The sequence below is a fragment of the Lagenorhynchus albirostris genome, chromosome 8, assembly GCF_949774975.1.
Source record: "Lagenorhynchus albirostris chromosome 8, mLagAlb1.1, whole genome shotgun sequence".
NCBI lineage: Eukaryota > Metazoa > Chordata > Mammalia > Artiodactyla > Delphinidae > Lagenorhynchus > Lagenorhynchus albirostris.
This window is the reverse complement of record NC_083102.1, coordinates 40,087,419-40,103,343: the sequence shown is the minus strand read 5'-3', so window position 1 is coordinate 40,103,343 and position 15,925 is coordinate 40,087,419. Positions and strand designations below refer to the sequence as shown.

The 15,925-nt window shown below is 42.1% G+C and overlaps 1 protein-coding gene across 8 annotated transcripts in view; it reads right to left on the bottom strand.

Moving 5' to 3' along the window:
* ELMO1 (engulfment and cell motility 1) overlaps positions 1–15,925 on the bottom strand; it is a 548,623-nt gene that overhangs the window by 490,132 nt on the left and 42,566 nt on the right. The window contains exon 1 of one of the 8 annotated variants that reach the window (XM_060156836.1): positions 4,137–4,238. The exons of 5 other annotated variants lie outside the window; for them this stretch is intronic. The gene's annotated coding sequence lies outside the window, so the exon portion shown is untranslated. 2 more of the 8 variants (XM_060156840.1, XM_060156837.1) reach the window with 2 other exon arrangements.

Below are 15,925 nucleotides of genomic sequence, written 5' to 3'. Positions count from 1 at the left end.
TTTGTCTGTTAAAGGCCCTGGAAAAGTTCTTCAGTAAAGCAGTCTTTTAACTTTGTTTTTCCCAGTGCCTCTCAAATTTGACTATGGAACCCTTTAAACAAAACATCTGTTAATGATCTGTGGAACACACTTTAGGAAACATCTTAGATGTTTGTGTGGAATGAGTCATGACGAATTAAAGCCTCAAAGGAGGGTGAAAGTGTCAGCACCCAGGAATGGACGGTCTGATGTGGAGTCATAGGTCTCTCCTTGAGCAAATACCCACAGAAACTGAAAACAAAAGACAAATGATCATAAATTGCAAATTTTTTAAAGTGTTGTGATAAACAATCCTGACTTTTGTTCTGCAATCTGTGCAGCTGATTTTCTGTAATATAATAAAATAGTTCATGTGCCACCACATTTTGCAAAATGACATTTCAGCCTTCTGGGAAGTTGACTTTGGGGAAAAGAATATCATAATTTGGGGCAAGACATGTTGTGACTGGGGAAACCAAATGTCATCCCGGCTCCCCACCAGTATCGCGTTATTGCGTAGAACTAAACAGAAGTTGGAGAAGGGAGACTTGGACTTCTGCCCCCACTCCGGCCCCACCCTCCAGCCATCAGAAATCTATTCTGTACATGACGTGGTACTGTATTTACACAAGAGACCACACAAAACACAGCTGCCACCTGCTCAACGCAAAATACATTCTGAATTACAACAAAAACTTTGGGAAAGGATAACTTTAAGTAGCACACAAAACAATCCAACACATAGTATGGCTTCTAAAAATAAAACCATGTAATTTACATATTTTTGAAGCAGGATTTGCTCAAATAGTTCCCCGCACGCAGGGAACCATAGGCCATTTAAATACTGAAAGGCTTGAGTTTTTCAGGTTTCCTCTTTTGAGCAAAGTAGCCTTTCTCTTTTTAAAACTTTGAATTCAAGAAAGAAATTACAATGCAACACCAAAGCAGTACTTTCCACAGCAGCAAATTAGAGAGGGCTAATTTGTGGACACAGCCGTGCCCTGTTATCTATACCTTGTCACTTTAATTTAGCACAACCAAAACCTCACCATTTCTTTCATTTTTACTTCTCTACATAGCAGAATTGTAGCCTTCATGCTGGGTTTCAAAGAGTCCAAAATAAAACCAGCCCACATTAAGCAAAACAGCCATGTAAGACCTTTCCTTCATGTTTGGAGAGAAAGACTTTCAAAGTTCAGGAGGAGGATTTTTTTTAAAGGCACTGAGTAGTCTTGGTAATGCTTTTTAAAGTCTATTTTAAAACACTGAGATTTATTTTCCACCACTGCGTTGACATGAATGTGGACAGTCAAGTGTATTGCCTCAAACAGAAGCAAAGAAGTTGTTACTTGAAATCTGTATACTTTAATCCATTGTTAAAACATCTCGGCTATGCAAGAATCTCTGAGTCACAAATTATCGAAGTTAAAAGATAACACCGTCCATCCTGCATTAACAGGCAAGAATGACAGCTTGGGCGAAGGGCTAGTCTCCAGATCCTGCTCTTACAGTAGCGAATCCAGCCATCCCTCAACCATAGGAAATAGACTGTCAAGTTGTACTAGATCCAAATGCTTCCACCTCCACCTACGGGCATGCATAAAGCATGAAGCACGGGTGTCCCCAGGATCCTTTATTAACTCTCTGGCACATGCAACCCTCAGTAGGGAGAGCTGCTCTCTGAAACAAAAATTAATCATTGCAAACAGAAATACATGTTTCCTCACAGGCGTCACCCACCTTCCAAAATCTCATCGCCTTCCTTCCCCATACCACCCACCTTTCTCATCTCTTGAAATTCAGAGCACATTCCGCACCACTTTCATCCCCCAAGGAGCAAAGCCTTAAGTATCTATCACCTGTGCTCTCATTCCGCCAATCATTTGGCTAGAATTCTTAGTAAAGGCGGATGGCCGTGCATCGGCTATCCCAGTGCCAAGTGGTAAAAGAGCACCACAGACATGGAAACGTAGACGCTTTTGAAACTCAAATGGTATTTGGAATTCAGAGCTAGCGCCCCACCAGAAATCTGTACTTTGCAGCTGTCACTGGGAGTAAAAAGTCTGCCTTTTGACTGAGCGGGGACCCAAAGCCCATGACAGGGAGCGTTTCCTTACACAGCTGTCAGCCTCCAGCCACTTGGCCACTTGGAGGAATGGGATCAGTTTCACATCAGTTTCACATCCAGTTCCCACCCCTCTCTCCAAGGGGGATGCCTGGCAGAGCTGGAGAGAGCAGAACTATTTCCATCAAATAGGAAATCTGACTGACAGAGGCACAGCTTAGTAGGAGACCCCAAGGGACACATTTCTTGTTATTGCCTGCCTTTCCCCGCCACCCCAGCCCCTACTCCCAGATGCAAGGAGGACTAGAGACAGAACGCAAGTGAAAGTTATACGTCCCTAAGCAGACCACAGACCCTACCTGCTCTGAATGCCATCTTTCAGGTGATTCTACTTCTAATCCTTTTCACTGGTCCACAGAGGTTGGTACTCATCACAGCGCCTGACGCAGTAAAAAAATCAAACAGATGGCAAAGACTAGTGCCAAAATTCACATGGGGCTTTTGGTTTTGTTTTGTTTACAAATGGAAACCAAGTCTCTGTTCCTTGAGCCTTGCAGGTGCTCACCACTCCACCCTCTAAGCTAGTGTTTCTGTCCGCCAGGTGCTAAGGGTCATGAGCTCTTCATGAGGCAGCACTTTTAGATGAGAGGATGGTCCGACATCTGCCACAGAGCACAGATGGCCAAGCCAGGACTCAACAGCTGACCCAGTGAGCGTGTAGCAACTACGTGGGGTTGCTAGACACCCCAACTGAACACGTGGTTCAACGTCCACAGTGTAGAAATGCAAATCAGGCATGTTCTGGAAAAGGAGTAGTTATTTATAAAGGCATCTGTATGAAAGGCTTTATCATGGTATGGGCAAAGGGGTAAACAAAATATAAAATTACACTGAATTGAGGACTCTGAAGTTAGACCAGTGTGGGCCAGTCCATATATGTACGCGTGTTTCCTTTGTAAAAATCAAGACAACCTTCTAACCTTCCTTTGAAGAATACAGGGTTCATGTCTGAGGGCTCCCATGGTCTTCATCACTCACAGAAGGACCCAGACCCTCTTGGCTGGTCTCTAACCAATGAGCCATACAGAACCATTGCTTCTGGGCCACAGGCAGACTTAACCTGCATGCCAGGTTTCGGGTTTCCAGCACCTCTTCAAAACCAGATTCTAGCACTCAACAGCCTCAAGGTTGAGGCAACTGGCGTTAACACTCACCAGGAAACAAACGGCTTTTACATAAGGAGCCATTTGGGACCACAGGTTCCAGGGCTAAGTAGCCCGGGGCCTTCAAGTACCTGGAGGAGATATGGCTACCTATGGGAAAAAGAACAGCAAACCCTCCAGCGGAGGGGGGATTGAAGGGGCAGGGTTGGGAGGGGTGGGGTCTCACCCCTGAGACAGCACTACTCAGTTGTAGAAAGTGAACTGTAATCTCCACCCACATCCAACAGCCCTGCATGGACTTTGCACCAAGGAACCCAATTCCTTTGGTTCATAGCAGGGGAGGGCACGCTGGCCTCAACAGGGAATAAATATCCATTTGGGCTAAATCTTTAAAAGAAAGCCTGCAACCCAGGGAAGTCAGAGGATAATAAGATATTCCAAGCAGGTAAGCCTCTTTACCAAAAAAAAAAAAAAAGTCTTTCCTTCCTTTTACATGGCTGCAGACTTAAAAAAAATAAATAAAAACAGGAAGAGGGAAGTTGCTACTCTAGAGTGCAGTCTCTCTCTAACACAGTTCTCATGTGGCCAGTAGCAGCAAGAAGGATCTCTAAGGAACCTGAATGAAGAGAGTATATGTCCCTGAGAGTGAACGTAGGAAATCAACCCAGAAGGAGGCAACACAGAATCACACACAAGCAAAGACATTCAGGGGTCCGCAGCCTGGCTGAGGCTATTACCGTATCTAGAGGAAGAACACACGCGGAGAGGTGGCCAACCATGAAAGCAGACAAAAACTGAAGCTTGGGAGGTCACCGCAGCTCTGCCCAAGGGAGGGCGAGCCCCACCCCAGACTCACGCCTCCACGTAGCATTGCCAAGTGTGAGGCTCACGTGCAGAATGCAGAAATCAGGCTGCCCTGGCCGGTTGCCTCTGGATGCTCTGATCACACTGGTCAGCTCCTCTCACTGTGATTCCTTATTTACCAAGCAGTCTCCTGATTGCCACCTGGCTTCCCCCTCGAAGTCTGCAACAGGGAGGAAATCCGCTAGTCAAAGAGTGCCAATGGCCCTGAGTATGTTTTCTCACACTAAATCATCAAATTGGCATCTTGCTCCCCAGTCCCCAGAAACCTGCTAATTGCACTTGCCCCTGGGAGGTCGCTCTGCTCTCCCAGAGCTGACAGTCTTTGTCTTCAGAGTCTGTTTTCACTTGCTGAGAGCTGCTGAGATGCAGGCTTGCTCTTGGCTATGACCCTGGGCTTCACCACGTCTCCACCCCTAAATCTTCTCAAGGAACACCAAGGCCCCTCTTCTGCACATTTCCCTCAGCATATAATGCAGATCGAATCTCATCAAGACAACTTGTCCGTGAGAAAAAGTCCAAGTTGGTTTCTTAACTTTTTTCTTTAAAAAAAATCTTTTTTAATTTTCAAGCAATCTCAAATTCACCAAAAAATATTGTAAGTCAAGTACAAAAACCTTTCTCTCTTTCTGAAACACTTGAAAGTAACTTGCCAAACAGAAGCCCCATCACTCAGTGATACTTTAGTTAGCATTTCCTACAACAATGACATTCTCCCCCACAGCCACAACACAACCATCAAAATCAGGAAATTAACATTGAATATATGTTGCATTTGCTCCTGGACCCCATTCAAATTATACCAAATGTCCCACGAATGTACTTTATAGCAAAAGGATCAGAATCACACAGTGCTTTAGTTGTTAGGTCTCCTTAGCCTCCTTTATTCTAAAACACTTTCCTCAGTCTTTCCCTGATTTTTCTGACCTTGACAGTTTTTAAGGCTGTTTATTTTGGATAAAGTCTCTCAATTTGGCTTTGTCTGATGCTTCCTCTGATTAAATTCAGGTTATGAATTTTTGGCAGAACATCATGGAAAAGTGATGCTACATCCTTTCCCTTGAATGTCATTGAGTGGTACATGATTTTGGTTTCTCCCTTTGCTGGTAATGTTCAATTTCCTCCCCCCTCCGCTTGTCTGTGTGTGTGTGTGTGTGTGTGTGTGTGTCTGTGTGTGTGTGTCTGTGTGTCTGTGTGTCTGTGTGTGGCGTTCAAATCCCCACAAGTCCATGAAGATTGGCCTGCTTAACCCAAGGACTGGCTGAGCTAGGGAGGATCTGGGCATATCTTGGTTTGTACCTTCTCTGCCCTCTATCACAAACAGTGCCCCCCTGCTCTGCCTCCCCCTGTAATGATGGCAATGACAGCAGATTCACAGAGATGCATTTACAGAGATGAGATATAGAGAAAGGAAAAGAAGACAGATGAAATGCTTCTGCGGATAAATAATACAATTCCTTAGGTCCTACTCACACAATTTTTCCATAGAGGTAAATTGCATTCATTTCTTCATGCAGAAAAGGTCCCACTTCACTCATTCATTCATTCAACCTACAAACATTTATGCAGAGCCTCTCCCTGTTAGGCACAGGGACACCAACATACAGTGGATACTGCCCTGCCCTGAAGGACAGCATGGTCCCTCACAGAAATGTTATTCAATATAAATAAAGAGCTACAGTGCAGTATTGAGAAGGAGATCTAGTCCAGGTTGAGAGGGAAGCAATCCAGCACAGGGATTGGCTGGCTCAACACAGTCTGGCATGTTCTGCTGAAAGCAGATGTAAATAGATCCCAGATCAGCCTGAGAGCAAAGGTGAGCTGCAGGAGAGGGGAGATTGGAGAATGAGGTGTACAGGGACTGGGTGAGAAAGGCCTTCATAGGTTTAGCAAGACTCTGCATACCTTAAGCCATGAGGAACCACTAAAGGGTTTGAAGCCCAGTGGCAAGATCATGCAGATATTTTTACAACAATTCGAGGAACCATCTACAGAGAGGAAGAAGGGGGAACAGAAGGGAAGCTAAGTACACAGAATATAGTGAGGAGAAAATTGCAGTTATCGGTCAGACCAGAAGCTGATGAAGGTTAGTCCAGGACAGGAGCGATGAGGAGGAAACAGGGGCCAGATTCCATAGAAACACAGGATGCAGCATCCAAGGAGTGTGAGAAGTAGAGGATCAAGACATACAGAAAAGCCCGGGGGCTTCTGGATTAAGTGGATGTGAGTGGGATGCCTTGAATCAGGATCCAGAATATAACAACAGTAGGTGTTGCTAACGACACTTCCAGACATAAAACCAATTTCCCAACCTCTTAAATCTGGAATTCTAGTGAATTTACACAAATCCGGGTTAGTAGAGGATTTCAAGGACTGTTTGCTGTTATAGATAGATACCACAGCATACTGAGTTTCAGCCCTAGTATTTTAAATACATTTGAGTTCCTAACATTACCTACTGCGGTGATTATTGTGGGCATAGCTGGGGGTAATTTTACAGTAAGAGAAAGAGAGAGAGAGATGTTTAAGACTTGTTCATCCTTGCCTCTCTCACTGCCACCTACCACTTATGCTTCCCTAATCATTTCCAGAAATTTTGGACTTGAGGCAGCATACTGTTGACTTAATGTCATAGCACACCTCTCATATATTTATTTTTAAGTAATGTGACTTATAACCAATTTTGTTTTGAGAACTTTATGAGATCCTTGAGAAAAACTGAAAACACCCTACAGTGTTCAAAAGCTAAGCTTAGGAACTATACCTTTACACAGTAAAAGATGAAAACTCGATGTCTGGCCCAAGTCTGGAAGCAGTTATGGCGCTTCTCCCCTCCCAATGTTTTGTTTGTTCTGCTAATGTAAAGCAAGCACCTCTGCTACTTCTTATTTTTTACCTACTTCTCTCCATACACCCAATTAGCAAATATTCAGGTCTGAAGTAAGAGATGCGGATTTTCCAAGTAAAATCCATCCAATGACTCAAAATAATTGCACACACATTTTACACACTTTCTTTTTGATTTATGGGGAGAAAAAACCCAACAGTATCAGAGTTCTTTTGTAAACCATCTCAGCCTTTTCTCTTTCACTTATTTCTGTCTTTTATTTATCTATGTTCTTTCGTGCACAGTATTGGGTCACCCTCAGCCACACTTTGTCATCACTCTCCTTGGTGGGAAGCATGTGAGTTTTCCGGGCAACATGGTGAAGTATAGTCAGCAGTGGACCTTGATTCATATAAACCTGGGCTAATTTGGTGCCTCCACACTATACCCTGTCCATCCTGAACTAAGTCAGCTGAACGCTCCTTTTTTTTTTTTTTTTTTTTTTTTTTGCTGTACACAGGCCTCTCAGTGTTGTGGCCTCTCCCGCTGTGGAGCACAGGCTCCGGACGCACAGGCTCAGCAGCCATGGCTCACGGGCCCAGCCGCTCCGCGGCATGTGGGATCTTCCCAGATCGGGGCACGAACCCTTGTCCCCTGCATCGGCAGGCGGACTCTCAACCACTGCGCCACCAGGGAAGCCCCACCTGAACACTCTTGAGCCTCTGTTTCTTCCTAAGCACAATGGAGACAATGATAAGCTCACCTAAGAAGATGTATGTGAATATTAAATGGCATAATACACATAACAAAGATCCTCTCCTTGCCAAACTTTAGTCAGGCTCCTCTGAGCCCTCTGCTTCCATCTCTGTCCTTGTAGAGTCCAATTTTAACAAGAATCCTGTTAAATTGTCTTAGAAAGAATCCTCACCCTCAATATCTGATCAAATTCCTCATCCTCCAGGTGAACTGTGATCACGCTGGCCTGCCTTCAGCAAGAATCCTGTTGAGCCTGTTTAGCAAGGATCCCCCTATTTTTAATGTCTCCCCTCCTTCCACTGACCACTCCCCAACCCTGTTCCTTGGCTATAAATCCCCACTTTCCCTTGTTGCATTTGGAATTGAGCTGTACTAAGGCCTTTTTTCCCCCATTGCAATGGTTCCTGAGTAAAATTGGTTTTATGACTTTACTGTCCAGCTCTGGTTTTTCTTTTGACACAGGTGAAAGATTCTAACATTGTTCCTAGTGTAAAGCAACTTCCAAAATGTTAAAAAATGACCCTCATAAAATAATTACATATTAAAGATGTATTTAATTCAATGAGAAAACCAACAGAACAGAAATATTGTTTCAAAGGATTATGGAAGAGAAATATTTATATATAGTCGCTGAAAGAAAGAATGCTGAAATCAGATTGCTAAAGTAGATACAAACTTTGTTTAATGCCTTGCAGAGCATCAAAATTATACTTTGGGGATTATCTTTTCTAATGGAAAAGAATCATTTGCATTGCACAAGTTTCTATAGGTATTCATCCACCCTTATGGATTTGTAAACTATTTTACAACAGTAAATAGTAAATCAAAGAAAAGCAAAGAAAGGCACACAAGCCTAGAGAATTAGATAATCCTTGGGTAGGGACTATAATCCAGTATGACTTTGAAGGGACACACGGTTATCCTTTTGCCTATTTGCCTGTTTCCAAGTTTCAGGTATTTTCCCTCTTCACTAGAACGTCACAGGTGTTCAATGTGTTATCCAGAAACTAATTATTTTGAGAAAGCTATATACGAAATCCTACAAGATGACTCAGGCAAAGAAGTAATAAGAGGAAAATTCACAGCAACAAACGATTTCACTGAACAAGAAAAAAGGGAAAATAAAAAATGCCTGCATCATGTTATGAAGGATTATTTGTCTAAATCTGATAGCATAACCCTAAGAAAGACAGAATGGTATAGACTGAAGATAGGAATTTTCATCAGAAAGAAACAAACTGGCTGGAAATATAAAATTAGTCATACTCTTAAACTCTAATGAACAGTAGAATGTCTGCAAAATGTGTAGCCAATTGAATTTTATTTAACTTATATATTAAAACAAGAAATAATATAAGACCCAAGAGAAGCTCAAAATACTTTGTAAAATTTACAGCCTCTCATAGTATAAAATTTCTTAATTTCATTTCTTCTTTATCTTTCTATCCCTTTGAATAGCAATGCTTAAAACACTTCATGCTCAAAATAGGAAGATTCAGTTATCAAAGATTAAGAAAGCTGAAGGTAGGTTCAAGCTCATCTTTGAATCAATATATGAGGAATATATAGGGTAAAAGTAATGACTATAAAGGATTATCTAAGACAGTCCCATTTGGTAGCACAGGTGCAACAGTAGGGTTAAGAACAGCATGTTTGTGAAGACAGAATTGGAATCCTACAGGTCCATTTACCAGTGATTTTCCTGTAGACAGCCCACATAATGTCTCTGAACCTCAATTTTCTCATCGACATGGCCAATAATACACATTTCATTAGGACTGTTGTGAGCATTAAATGAGCTCACGTCCATACAAACTCCAGCACAGTCCCTGACATATACTAGACACTAGTAAATAAGTACTACCTTTTTCTGCTCCCAGGGTCATTTTTCGGGGGTGATGTATAAATACATGAAAAACAGCAAAGGGCTTTTGAACTGTATTCTCAGTCACCTAGAAAGTAAGGAGGTTACTACTTTTTTGTTTATTTTTATTTTCACTTCCTACCTCCAGGACTTTCAAGTTTCTTTCACATGAAAATTCAATCTATATATTTATTTAAAAGTAAGGGTTCAATTAATCATGACATGCTCTTTCTTCTGAAGCTCTCTTCACTGCTTAATTCAAGTAACAGGATAAGGAAATTCAGATGGGAACCAAAAAGGGGCTGATTTCACCAACCTTGTTTATGTTCCTGCTTTGTTTCCATTTTTTTATTTACTTCCTGACATGATTCCTGGACACTTGAAACAAAAGAAAACTTTTCTAGTAAGGAAGCCAAAGGGCAGAAGGTTCCTCCCCCAGGGAAATGACAAAGAAGGGCAAGAGATCAGAAGATAGCACAGGCTCTTGTGTACTGCTGCTATTGTCACATCACGGTTTTCCAGCCTCACCTTCACCCATAAATCCTTTTGGAAAATGGAAAAAAGGATGATCCTAACTGAGGCACATTAATACTTCTTGGACTCAGCCCCATGATAGACCTGTCTGTGTCCCGTGTGGGAGGCCCTCCCTCATCACCCTCAACCCCAACCCAGAGGCACAGTAGGGCTTCCTTCAAGGGGCCCTATTCTATTCCTGGCTCCTCTCTGGGAAACACCATGCTCAGCTTAAGACTCTGATCTCCTAAGAGAATCAGCCCCACCTTCCTAGCATCTTCTAACCCAGTACCAACTTTTGAGATACACTGGAACACTAGAGGGAGCTGGTCCAAACACAGCTTCATTAATGCTAATACTTAGTGTGACAAGGAGCAGCCACCTCACACATACCCTCACCAACCCAACAACTGCTGGCCAGACATCTGCCCCTGACACCCTCCACTCTGGACACCACATTCTGCCATTTGGCTGGACCAAGGTCCTCAGTCCCCAGCTGGTTGACGCCCTCCCATCTGCAACCCACCTCCATCCAAGGGGCACATCCATTCCAGGTTCTGGCTTCTCCTTGATGTCATTACCCACCCAGGCTCTGCCAGGACAGGACAGTGAGGGCTGGGATCATGTCCTTGATTCAACTCACTCAACAAACTCTTAGGGGAGAGGAGAGCGGGAGGCAAATGAGTCTCTTCCTAGACTTGGGGAAATGGAGTGTCAGGCAATTTTGATCTAAATTCTATGCAGAGATTTTCAGTCAGTGAGTCCTTGCTGGAGGGACCACCGATTCTGTTTTTCACCAGGGCCCTAACCCACTCTCAGTAAGCCCTGTGGACAGTTACAATGTGCCAACACATCCTACCCTCTACGTTAGCCCCAGTGTCAGCCCGATGCAGGCAGAGAGGGGGAACCCAAGTACTCTGACTATAAGCCACTGTGAAAGTGTGTGGGAGAGAAGGAAAGGCTGGACTTTTTATCTTTTTCTTCCAGTAGACAAACATTCACCATCCTTTTGGACAAGGCATGGCATTGTGCTTTCTGTAAAAGGAATAAACTGAGTGACTCTGTTTGGGGGGGACCTTTATAAATCCACAGAGGCCAGAAACCATATTATCTGGAGTTTCCTGTAGTACCATTATTCCAACATCTTGAGCAGATTTTCACATGTCCTTTAAAGGACCCATTTCCTCTAAAATTCTCAATTTGCTGTGACATAAAATGAGGATAATACTGTAACAACCACTCCAAGTACTGGCATAAACTCTCTTCCCCCTAGGGTTGATGTGAAGATTAAATATCTTAAAATATGCAAATTATCTGACCCAAAAATATATTCCAAAAATTGATAATTCTCTTTCCCCGCATTTGTGTGAGAAATGCCAATTAATTGTAGTAGGGCAGAGGAACTGATTTAGTGGCAAATGTTCAGGCTTCTGGGGAGACTACAGCTCCAGCTCTGCCATTTCCCCTGTAAAATGTAATAACTTCTACTTTGGAGGGAGTTATGCATCGTAATGAGATGACACATGACTATGTAGAACATCAGAGGGCATATGCTCCCGTAGAACTGAAGCTCTTTGTCTTGCACACAGCAGGGTTCCTCTATCTAAACACTGTACCAATAAGACCTGAAAAGCAGCATGCAGCCCAGGATCTGGGGGGCATTCCTGGATGGAATCTGCATCAGCATGTTGTCCATATATCACAAAGTGCTGTGCCAACTATGAAGCCACTGGAATTATTTCCAAAAAAAACCCCAGAAAAGTCAGCTTCACACAGCAGTAGATTCACCAATTCGTCCTTAGGGAGCACAGACCTAGTTTGTTTGTTCACTTTTCTTTTTTTTTTCTTCCAGTCTCATTGAGAAATACTTGACATGCAGCTGTATGAATTTAAGGTGTACAGCATAATGATCTGACTTACATACATCATGAAATGACGACCACGATAAGTTTAGTGAACATCCATCATCTCATGTAAGATACAAAATTAAAGAAATAGAAAAACATTTTTTTCCTTGCGATGAGAACTCTTAGGCTTTGCTCTCTTAACTTTACTCTCTTAATTTTCACATGTAATATACAGCAGTGTTCATTATATTTACCATGTTGCACAATGCATCGCTAGTACTTATTTATCGTATAACTGGAAGTTTGTACCTCTGATTGCCTTTATCCAGTACTCACTTCTCCCACATCTCACCTTTGGTAACCACAAGGTTGATCTCTTTTCTCGTGAGTTTGTTTGTTTGTTTTTGAAGTATAATTGATCTACAACACTATGTTAGTTCCTGTCACACAACATAGTGATTTGGTATTTCTATACATTTCAAAATTATCACCACAATAAATCTACTTATGATCTGCCACCGTACAAAGATATTACATAATTATTGACTCTATTCCCCCACACTATATATTTCATACCCCTGACTCATTTATTTTGCAACTGGGAGTTTGTACCTCTTAATCTCCCTCACCTATTTCTCTCCTCCGCCACCCCTCTTCCCTCTCTGCTTTGGCAACCACCTGTTGGTTGTCTGTATCTCTGACTCTGTTCCTATTTTGTTATAATTGTTCATTTGTTTTGTTTTTTAGATTCCACATATAAGTGAAATTATACAGTATTTGTCTTTCTCTGACTTATTTCAGTTAGCATAATACCCTCTAGGTCCATCCATGTTGGAGCAAATGGCAAGATTTTATACTTTTTTTAATGGCTGAGTAATATTCCATATATATATATATATATATATATATATATATATATTCCACATCTTCTTTATACATTCACCTGTTGATGGGCACTTAGGTTGCTTCCATATCTTGATTATCTTAAATAATGCTGCAATGAACATAAGGGTGCAATATCTCTTTGAATTAGTGTTTTAATATTCTTTGGATAAATACCCAGAGTAGACTTGCTGGGTTGTATGGTAGTTCTGTTTTTAATTTTTTGAGGAATCTCCATACTGTTTTCCATAGTGGCTGCACCAATTTACATTCCAACCAACAGTACATGAGGGGTTCCTTTTCTCCACATCCTTGCCAACACTCTCCATTTGTTGTCTTTTTGATGATAGCCATTCCAACAGGTGTGAGGTGACATCTCAGTGTGGTTTTGATTTGCATCTCCCTAATAATTAATAATGTTGAGCATCTTTTCATGTGCCTGCATGTCCTCTTTGGAAAAATGTCTATTAAGACCCTCTGCCCATCTTTTAAACACATACCTATTTGTGTTTTTTTTAAAATTATGCTTTATTACTTGACCTACATGCTATTTATGATTGTATTGATTAATTTTAAATTCTTTTCCTTTTTTTTTTAAACCCCACATTTGTTTATTTTTTGGCTGTGTTGGGTCTTCGTTTCTGTGCGAGGGCTTTCTCTAGTTGTGGCAAGCGGGAGCCACTCTTCATCGCGGTGCGCGGGCCTCTCACTACCGCGGCCTCTCTTGTTGCGGAGCACAGGCTCCAGACTCACAGGCTCAGGAGTTGTGGCTCACGGGCCTAGTTGCTCCGCGGCATGTGGGATCTTCCCAGACCAGGGCTCGAACCCGTGTCCCCTGCATTAGCAGGCAGACTCTCAATCACTGCGCCACCAGGGAAGCCCTATTTGTGGTTTTTTTTTAATGTACTTTCTCTTCCTAAAATTTCACAAAATCACTTCAGGGGACAAATATAAATTACAAAGCATTGTAACTGAAATAATTTTAAAAGCCCATAACATTTTTCACTATAGATGAAATAGTTACATCAAAGATAAAATGTCCACCTGAGAAGTCAACATATTTCACATAAACATGGAAAAGAGTTCAAAGAGCATAGAAGAGAACACAAATCATCCTCTTCAGTTACTCAGGGACATTTGATTAACTGTGTTTGAAAAGATGAAGGAAGATCAAATTTTTCACTTTTGGGGGATAACACTCAGGCTGTTGACCATCTTTTTATCTTCCACCTCCAGACCATCTCCTCGTCAAAGAAGAGGTAAGATTTAACCCACTTTACAAATGGCAAAGTCCTCCTCCTTTAGGACAGAGGACAACATCTCTGTACAGCATGTGCATCTGATAAAATTTTCAAGGCAAAAATGCTAAGAGTTTTGTGAAGCACTTAGGAAGAGACTAATAACCTTGTCTCACGTTCGTCCAAAAGTCTGACTCTTAGAATTGAAACATTCACCATCATCTAACCCAGGGTGCTTTCACCCTTAATTTTAGCTGCAGAGGACTTATCCAAAGGAAACCCTCCAGGAGCCCTAACATGTGAGGAAGCTGGAAGTGTGCTTATCCAGGAAGAAGTGGGAGGCCAGAGCCTGGCTCACTGTCCCCCGCTCCCACTCACTCCCCCTGCAGTGACCTCTAAGCTCATCTTCAGAAAGTATGGTCTCATGGAAGCACAATTTGAAAGTGACTGATATCACATATCATACCACAGGTGAGTGAGGATGCTGAGGCCAAACAAAGTGACAAGTAGCTCATGCAATAGTCCCCGAGATAGATGAATGAGGCCTGGTCAAACATTCAAGGGGCTCAGATAAGCCACTTCCTGGCCTCTGTGCAGCGAGAGTGATCAAATGAACCATCTGAAGCCAAAAAGACATCAGAGGATATCTGCTAAAGGTCACTTTTCTAATATAAGAAACAAAGGAACAGGAGAGCTGCTGGTGTTTCCCCTTCCTCTTTCTTCCTGTTAAGGGTGTGAGGACATAGTGCCTGGCGCTACAGCAGCCATCTTGAGACTATAAGTGTGAACAAAAGACAAAAGGCCAACATACTTAGTATGGGAGAGCAGAAGAAAAGATCTTGGGTCCTTGATGATTTCCTTGAGCTACTTAATGAATCTGAAGCCACCTGGCCCTGACTTCTGGTTAAGTAAACAATAAATGTCTTTACAGTAAGAGACTGTTGGTCAGGTCTCCACCTACCATATTCTACCTAATACAAAACACTTCTCTAGGTATTTCAGAATCCGTGTACTACAATTTAAGTAGCACCTGCATTTTCCCACAAATTATTTCTAAGTTCTGCTCCCAAACGAAAGTCATGTGGAAAGTTCAAAAGCAAGGAGGAAAGATACAGCCAACTTGGAAGACAGTTGCCTCTTACAAAGCCAAACATTTAGTCCATAACATACAACCCAGTAGCCGTGCTGGAGCTATCAAGTCATAAAATAATATGGTGAATCTTAAATGTGTATTTCTAAGTGAAGGAAGCCAGTGTGAAAAGGCTACAGGCAGTTTGATGCCAACTACATGACATTCTGGAAAAGGCAAAACTACAGACACAGTAAAAAGATCAGAAGATGTGTGTGTGCCAGGGGTTTGAAGGCTGCGAGTACAGGTGGAAGGGACGGAGAAGGGAAAGAGTGATGAACAGGTAGAGCACAGGGGATTCTTAAGGCATTGAAACTACTTTGTATGATACTACAATGGTGGCTACGTGACACATGCACTTGTCAAAACCCACAGAATGTACAACACAAGGAGTGAACCTTAATGTAAACTGTGGATGTTAATGGATATTAATGTATCAATATTGGTTCATTAATTTTAAAAAATGTACCACACTCATGCAAGATGTTCCTAGTAGGGAAAACTGTGCAGAAAGGGGATTGTATATTGGAACTCTCTGTACTATCTGCTCAATTTTTCTGTAAAATCTAAAACCGTTCCAAAAAAGTAAAGTCTATTCATAAAAAAAAAGAAAAAGGAAAGAGGGGACTGGGGGAGGGGAAGAATCCCTAAAATTATCATAGTTTTCTTCTCAAATCAGTTCAGAAACGTACCCAATTTAAGGAGTGCGTGGGAAGGTTTGAATGAGCATCTTCCATCCTCACCTTTCAACAAAGGACCTCT